Here is an 8,049-nt window from a genome sequence, read left to right as displayed (position 1 = left end):
CCCAAGCACCTTACGCCGGTACCCTATCCGGTATCCGGGTTCAATGGGGCTTCAACTTATCCAGATGGGAAGGTGACACTTCCTGTCACCATCGGTTGCGATGAGGCAGCCCGGAACGTCATGATTGAGTTTTTGGTCATCGACGCTCCTTCAGTGTACAACGTGATTTTGGGGAGACCCATAATTCACGAGATCCAAGGGGTCGTCTCAACTTATCATCAGCTGATGATTTATGTCTCAGACGCCGGCTTCCCCGAAAGGATACAGGGCAACCAGAAGGACGCCCGAAGGTGCAACTACCTCAAGCCATCCAGTAGTCGCCCAGATAACGACAAGGATGAGGAGGAGAAAGAAAAAGAAAAAGAGCCAAGCACAAAAAAGCCGAAAGGCCTAAGTGCTTCGGCCCAAGGATCAGTGCCCAGAGAAAAAGGTCCCGAAAGGGAAAAGGTTGACTCTTCATCTGAGCCGAAAGACTCAGAGAGCCAGCCGAAGAACACAAAGACTGGGACACCTGCTGACATTGGCAGCAGACCAGATTCTGAAGAGTCCAGTCCATCGGCAATGGACATGGACCAACAGACTGAAACAGTTGAGTTGGCCGAAGGAGATGCTGAGAAATGTGTAACAATCGGGATGGACCTTGATCCTAACACCCGTTGTGAACTTATTCAGCTCCTGCGGGATAACAGAGATGTGTTTGCTTTCTCGGCAGCTGATATGCCCGGGATAAGTTCAGACCTCATCTCCCATAACCGAAGGGTCCATGCAAGGCCTCTCAAAATTGGAGATCTTGTCCTTCGGAATGCTGCTGCAGTTCAGAAAGGCCGAATCCATGGAAAGCTCTCAGCTACATGGGAGGGACCTTATGAAATTTATGATGAGCTTCAGCCAGGGACATACCGACTTCGGCAGTTGGATGGAACTGAGTTGAAGAATCACTGGAATGCTGATGTACTGAAAAAATACCATGTGTAAACCCTTCGGGGCAGAACAATCTTTGTAAGTACATTTTGAACTAATGACAGGCCTTGGAGCCGCCATTTATATAAAATTTACAACTTTTTATCCTTTCAAAATTTTCTTTGTTCTATCTACTCTTTGAGGGTTTTTTATTCAGCCTCGTTTGAAGCCTTCGCCTTCGGGTAACTGGGTTTCAGATTGCTGACAAAACCTGTCTTTTTAAAGAACACCGGTCTTTCAGCTGAAGTCAAACTTCAGTAAGACTTGTTCTCCAAAGACATGAGTCCATGGACAATTCTGGGATATTGCCTTAACTGAGCCTTGTATCCCAGAGAGCCATTATCCGAAACATTGCCTTAAGTTGGCCCTGTGTTTCGGGTATCCATTTTTCAAAGATAGACAGAAAATCAAGGATAACAGCAACAGTTGAAAATTTTTAAATCAGCCTCGTCTGAAACCTTCGCCTTCGGGTAACTGGGTTTCAGATGGCTTACAAAACTCAGTCTTTTTAAAGAACACTGGTCTTTCAGCTGAAGTCAAACTTCAGTAAGACTTGTTCTCCAAAGACATGAGTCCATGGACAATTCTGGGATATTGCCTTAACTGAGCCTTGTATCCCAGAGAGCCATTATCCGAAACATTGCCTTAAGTTGGCCCTGTGTTTCGGGTATCCATTTTTCAAAGATAGACAGAAAATCAAGGATAACAGCAACAGTTGAAAATTTTTAAATCAGCCTCGTCTGAAACCTTCGCCTTCGGGTAACTGGGTTTCAGATGGCTTACAAAACTCAGTCTTTTTAAAGAACACTGGTCTTTCAGCTGAAGTCAAACTTCAGTAAGACTTGTTCTCCAAAGACATGAGTCCATGGACAATTCTGGGATATTGCCTTAACTGAGCCTTGTATCCCAGAGAGCCATTATCCGAAACATTGCCTTAAGTTGGCCCTGTGTTTCGGGTATCCATTTTTCAAAGATAGACAGAAAATCAAGGATAACAGCCTTTTTAAATCAGCCTCGTCTGAAACCTTCGCCTTCGGGTAACTGGGTTTCAGATGGCTTACAAAACTCAGTCTTTTTAAAGAACACTGGTCTTTCAGCTGAAATCAAACATCAGTAAGACCTGTTCTCCAAAGACATGAGTCCATGGACAATTCTGGGATATTGCCTTAACTGAGCCTTGTATCCCAGAGAGCCATTATCCGAAACATTGCCTTAAGTTGGCCCTGTGTTTCGGATATGCGTCTTCTTTAAGAACGCTGGTCTTTCAGCTGAAGTCAAATTTCAGTAAGACTTGTTCTAAAGAGGTTAGTCCCAGAAAGCTAATATCCCAAGCATTGCCTTCAGTTGGCCCTGTGTTTCGGATATCCAACTTTCAGACAGTCAATCTTCAGTAAGACTTGTATCCCAGAAGCATTGCCTTCAGTTGGCCCTGTGTTTCGGATATCCATTTTGAAGAAGTTCAGAAATTGCTTATTCAACTAAAGTCATACTTCAATTTCTGTGGGGGCAAGAAGCACGCAGTGCAGCTATGTTCGGCAGAGTTGAAGAAAAGAAACAGTAAAGCATTCAAAAATAAAGCAACTGAAGAAAAAAAAAATTGAGCTACAAGTTCAATAATTCAGTATCGGCAGCCGCCCACAAGCGGAAAATAACAGCTGCCGAAATACGTACATAAGCAAAAAAATAAAACTGCTGTACGACAAGGCAAGCTGAAGCAAAAAACAAGGCAAAAAACTCAGAAAGCGGCAAGTCTAAAGTTAAGCACATGATGAACCGCAAGATTCTGAAGACGACTGCCCGAGTTCCTATGCTTCAGCCGGCGGATCAGACTGATCAGCGTTGAGTCCCATGGTGGCCTCAGCCCCAGCAGCAGAAGAGGCGGGCTTTGCACTTTGCCGAGCCTCCCTTTCCCTCTGCTCAGCTTCCAACTCCAGTCTTTCAGCTTCCTCTTCGGCTTCCTCAGCCTTAAGAATTTCAGCTTCAGCTGGAGTTGCATACTTCATGTGAGGGTCTTCGGGATTCTGGACCCACTCAGCACATTTAGACCAGTCCAGTTTCGGCTCAGCATGAAGGCAGACTCTTCGGCATACTCGGAATCCGTTTCTGAAACCCATCTCATATTCCTCTTGGGTATAAACATGGACCTTGAGTAAAGCCTCAGCGTCAGCCAGCTTCTTCTGGGTCTCCTCCAAGTCTTCCTTGGATTTCTTCAGCTCATCAGCGACTTTGGAGGAGGAACCCTTCAGCTCATTCAGCTCTTGCTGAATTTGGAAAGCCTTTGTCTGAGCTTGGGCCACTTCAACTTTCTGGATCAGCAATTGATCCTCAGCCTTTTGGAATTTAGCTCTTTGAGCTTCAGCAGCAGCAGCAGCCTCTGAGAGTTGGACGTCTTTGGCCAGGAGCAATTCTTCAGCAGCCATTCGGCTGGCTTCAAGAGCCTCTAGACGCCGCTGCACTTCAGCTTGTGCAGCAGTTCCTTCTTGAATTCGGCTCTCAATAGCAGCCTTGAATTTGGAGACGTCCACTCCCATATGCTCCTGGAGGAATTTTTCCCCTTCCATCAGTGGGGGAAAAACCTCCATCTCCATAGCATCGCAGAAGGTTTTCAGAGCTTCGGCAGCTTTTTTACCGTACTCCTCAACCTCCTGCTGCTTCTCTTCAGCTTCAGCTTAGCAAGCTTAACTTCCTCCTCAGCCACCTTCCTTTCGTGCACAGCAGCGTCTACCCTATCTTGTAGGGTATCAATCAGCTCTACAGTGAGAGTCTGATTGTGCACGAACTGAAAACAGGAAGACAAAAAAAAATAAGTAATAAGAAAAAAAAATAGAGCTGAATTTCGGAGGAAATGAAGGAAAATTACCTGCATCATCAGCAGTTGGTTAGACCTGGCTGGGTCAGGAACTGATCTACTGGATTCGCCCATCCCAGCAGTGGCCTTCAGCGACCAGATCCTTGCCCTGTCTACTTCGGACATGCCAGCAAAATTGCCGAAGTAGGCTGCAGCTCCTTCTCGGTTTTGACCCCATATGAGGTCCCAGATGTGATCTGGGATTGGAATTCGGGGGGCCGAGAAACCCATTTCTCCAGAATGCAGAGTCAGGAAAGAAGGGAAGGACGACGATGGAGCTTGATTAGCCTTGGTTGTCTCAGCATCGTCCTTCTCAGAGGAGTCAAGTACTATGACCTCCTCTTCTTCAGGGGTGAGGACGAAAGCCTCAACCTCTCTTGCGATATCTGCCGTGAAGCCTTCAGCACTTGACATCACGGCATCTTTATTTTCGTGCTCAGCAACACTCTCCTTGATTTCTTCTTGGACCCCTCCCTTAGGTTCGGGAGTTCTCTGATCCACCTCCATCTCAGGAGGTGGCGGAGGGGTCTTTTGAGGAGATTGGGGTGTTGGCTGGGGAACCCTCGGCGATCCATTGCCTTCCTCAGGTTCCCTTATTGCGACGCCGATGGTCATCGGCCTCTGCTGAAAATCATGAGGGCCGATGATGGCCATCCTTCGGCGCCTTTTCAGAAGGGGCTGCTCGTCCATATCTGAGTCTGAAGACTCTTGTATTTGGTCTTCGGGACGAACAGGAGCTTTGCCTTCTCTGTGTCTGTTACTCTCTTCAGACTGTAACAGACAGGGGGGAAGAAGAGTGTGAGTAAAAAAAAAAAAAAAAAAAAAAAAAAAAAAGAAGAAAAGAAAAAAGTTGTCTGAAAGCTCACCGAGGTTTTCAGCAAAGCCTCGTCTTCTTCAGCTGCTCTAGCTGCAGCTTCGGCCTCAGCAGCTCTGGAGGACCCTTCTCCTCCTTCACAAGCCTCAAGTACCCGTGCAACCTCTTCGGCTGTGCGGGCAGCTTCAGCTTCTTCGTTCAGCAGCTGAAACCAAGGGTCTCTCTTCTTCCACCAAGGCTTCTGCCTCTGATACAGAGCAACAGCCTCAATTTGGAAGTGGGAAGAGTCCAGATGAACTTCCCTATGCCTCGGCTCAGTGATAGACGGGGCCCGTTCAGTTACAACTCGCTCTCGGTTAACACCAAGACGAGTGTAGTTAATACCAACGTTGGTCTCGTCCCGCTCTGAAAAAAGGAAAGGGAAAAAGTTTAGCTCAGATATGTTGGCACAGCATAAAAAAGCAAAGCGAGAGAAGAAAAAGAGGTAGTTAAAAGCCTCGGCCCCAGCCGAAGAAGCTTACCATCCTTAAACTTTCGGCTGAGGCCAACAGCTGCTAGCATGTTCTCTTGGAAAACGTAATGCGTATCGGGGAGCCAAGTCTCCGGGATATGCTGCATTCGACCACTTCCCCCCGGGTTCGGCAGCTTGCCGAAGATATGTTGCTGATCCAGGTTCGGATCCGCCCCGTTATCTGCGGGGGGACCTAGACTTCCCATTTCGGGATCAGGCTCAGCTAAGTACCGGGGAGCGCTGAAGACGCAAGGGTGGCCCGGATCTGTGGGTGCCCTAACCCAAATCCATTGACCTCTCCAGTCCTTGTCTGAAGAGTCATTTGGCCACATGGTCAAGTATTGGGGCCGGGACTCAATCCGATACCACCCAGAACCATGGCTTCCGTGCCCACTCTGAATATTTGGCACTAGCCGATGGAGCTTTCTGAAGCAGTGCAGGTTCGGCACGTATTTGAAGAACTTGCAGACCCATAAGTATGTCATCACCCTTCGGATGCTGGTGGGGGTTAGCTGACATAGGGAAATGTTGTAATGGATCAGCAAGTCTCGGACGAAAACGTCCAAAGGGAACCTCAGCCCATACTGAAGCTGTCTCGTGTACACCCCCACATACCCCGGGGGTGGACGATGGATTCTATCGGATGCTGAGGGCATTCGGCACCAATATCCATCAGCTTCAAAAATGCCGTAGTGCAACTCAATTTGCTCAGCAAATCGATATTGATCGGCGTTCTCTACCCACCATGAGTAGGGGCGGTTCTTTATCATGGCCGAAGCGACTTCGGCATTCTCCCACTCTGAAAACCCAGGGAGGATATCCCAAAGGACAGCGGGAATTTCATCGTCCAATCCAGAAGCACTCGGCTCATCCGTTCTTTGAGGAGGAGCCGAGGAAAGGGGAGTCGCCCTAATCCCTTCAGCAGGGTCAGACTCCGGCCTTTGACCATTCCAGGTCCCAATCCTATTCCTAGGATCGGGAATCGGCCTTGCTCTTCTTGGAGCACGGGCTCTACCTCTAACTCCTCTTGCCATGGATTATTTCGAAGAGAAAAGTCGAAAGAAAAGGGGAAGGAGTTCGAATTCGAAGAAAAATAAACTGAAATCAAAGGAATTTACCTTAATCTGAAGCGAAAGTTGCCGATTTACGAGTTCGTAGTGGCAAGTCTCAGTTTCTAAGCTCAATGCTCGGGGGAATTTGCGAAGTTTTGATGCGGGTTCTTGGTTTCTCTCTCGAAGAATTCTGGGTTTGTGTTGGTGAATAAGTGAGGAGAATGACGCGCCTCTGTTTATATCTCCAGGTACGGGATACGAAGAGTCTGTGCTTTAATTTCTCTTAAGTACCCACTAAGTAACCATTAAACACATGTCTTGTGATTAAACCGCCCATTATCCGTCCAACTTCCGCAAATCATTAACCGTTGTTATCTCATTAATTACGGTTTAAATTCAAATTTTTGGATCAATTAAATCATTTACTTCCCTCCTTTTCTGAGTTAAATCAAACCCGACCCGTCATTCTTCCAAATCGGGTCTGGGGGGCAAGTTGTTTGGGTCCAATTTAGTCAAAATTGGGCCTGAGCACTAAATGATCCAATTAAAAGCCCAAGGTCAAGGTTCAACTCTCCAATTGCTCAAAAGTCAAAAGTCAGCCCACAAAGTAAGCCAATTGGGCTAAAGCCCAACCTCTCCAAGTATGATGAGGTATAAAAGCCCTCATATTAACACATTCAAGGAGATCAGACACATTATCACATAATCACACATACATTATCACATACACTGATTATTCCAATTCATATGCTCATTCTTGCATTGAGAAATACTCCACAAAAGCCTCAAGCTACAAACTCTCTTGCATAGTGTCTTCCTTTTTACACATTGTACTGACTTTAGCATCGGAGGGGCCTTCCTCGGAAACACCCCCGAGGCTAGTTTACGTGTGTTCACTGTGCAGGAAACCTTCGGCCCAACACAGCTTGGATCGAATCCAGTCTTCTCCATTTCAGTGGACCTTCGGCAAGGTCCCATTGTTTTCAACCGAAACATGAGTAAAACGGTGTGTTGTCTAGCATGGGCTGCTAAGCTATATATGCTTTGACCTCCTTTTTTTTCGTTAATCACTTTATTGGCATCACAATATAGTAATTGATGGAAAAATCAGTTCCTAGATAACATGCATATAGTAGTATATGTTAGGAATCAGGAAGCCGAGGGCAATTCTCATGTTGTATTCGGTTGTTTTACTTCATCTATCTCCTCGAGGCTTTCTTTTGATATAGTATATGAGTATATCCAAATGAGCTTTTGATAGAGTATATCCGAATGAGCAAAACACAAGGAACTTATTCGGCTCACAATAAAAGTAGATAGAAATGATATGCTAAATGAAAATTATAAATTAAATTAAACCTTGTAATATACTTCGTATAATTAATAGTCGGCTTATGCCTCACTTTTGAAGGGTTATTTATTGACAATTTATAGAGATGTTCAAGGGTATACTTTTATACATTTAGACATAGTAATTTAAATACACTTAGAGTTTTTTTTTTTAATTTTTTTTTAATACACTTGAGTAGAGTTGGGTACAATTTGATTTCAACACAATATAAGACACAATCTAGGAAATTAAATAATGTCAGATGTATTTTGAGCATGTATCATACACTCAAAAACAATTTGTTGACCTTTTCGTTCATATCTCATGAAAAAATGTATTAACAACTAATCATAGTGATTAGTGTGTGCGCCACACAAACCTATAGCTTACAGTCATAAATGGTTGTCATTGAATTACATTACATAAGTCAAAAGTTTGAATATTATTTGTTTCATCAAATTCCATGCTAAAATTTTGAATCAAATCATATCATATCATTTAATAAAACTATTAACATTTGAAATTGAAGTCAAA

Source organism: Chenopodium quinoa, unplaced genomic scaffold (assembly GCF_001683475.1).
Source record: "Chenopodium quinoa cultivar QQ74 unplaced genomic scaffold, ASM168347v1, whole genome shotgun sequence".
In the NCBI taxonomy this organism is placed as follows: domain Eukaryota; kingdom Viridiplantae; phylum Streptophyta; class Magnoliopsida; order Caryophyllales; family Amaranthaceae; genus Chenopodium; species Chenopodium quinoa.
This window is presented reverse-complemented; position numbering follows the sequence as displayed.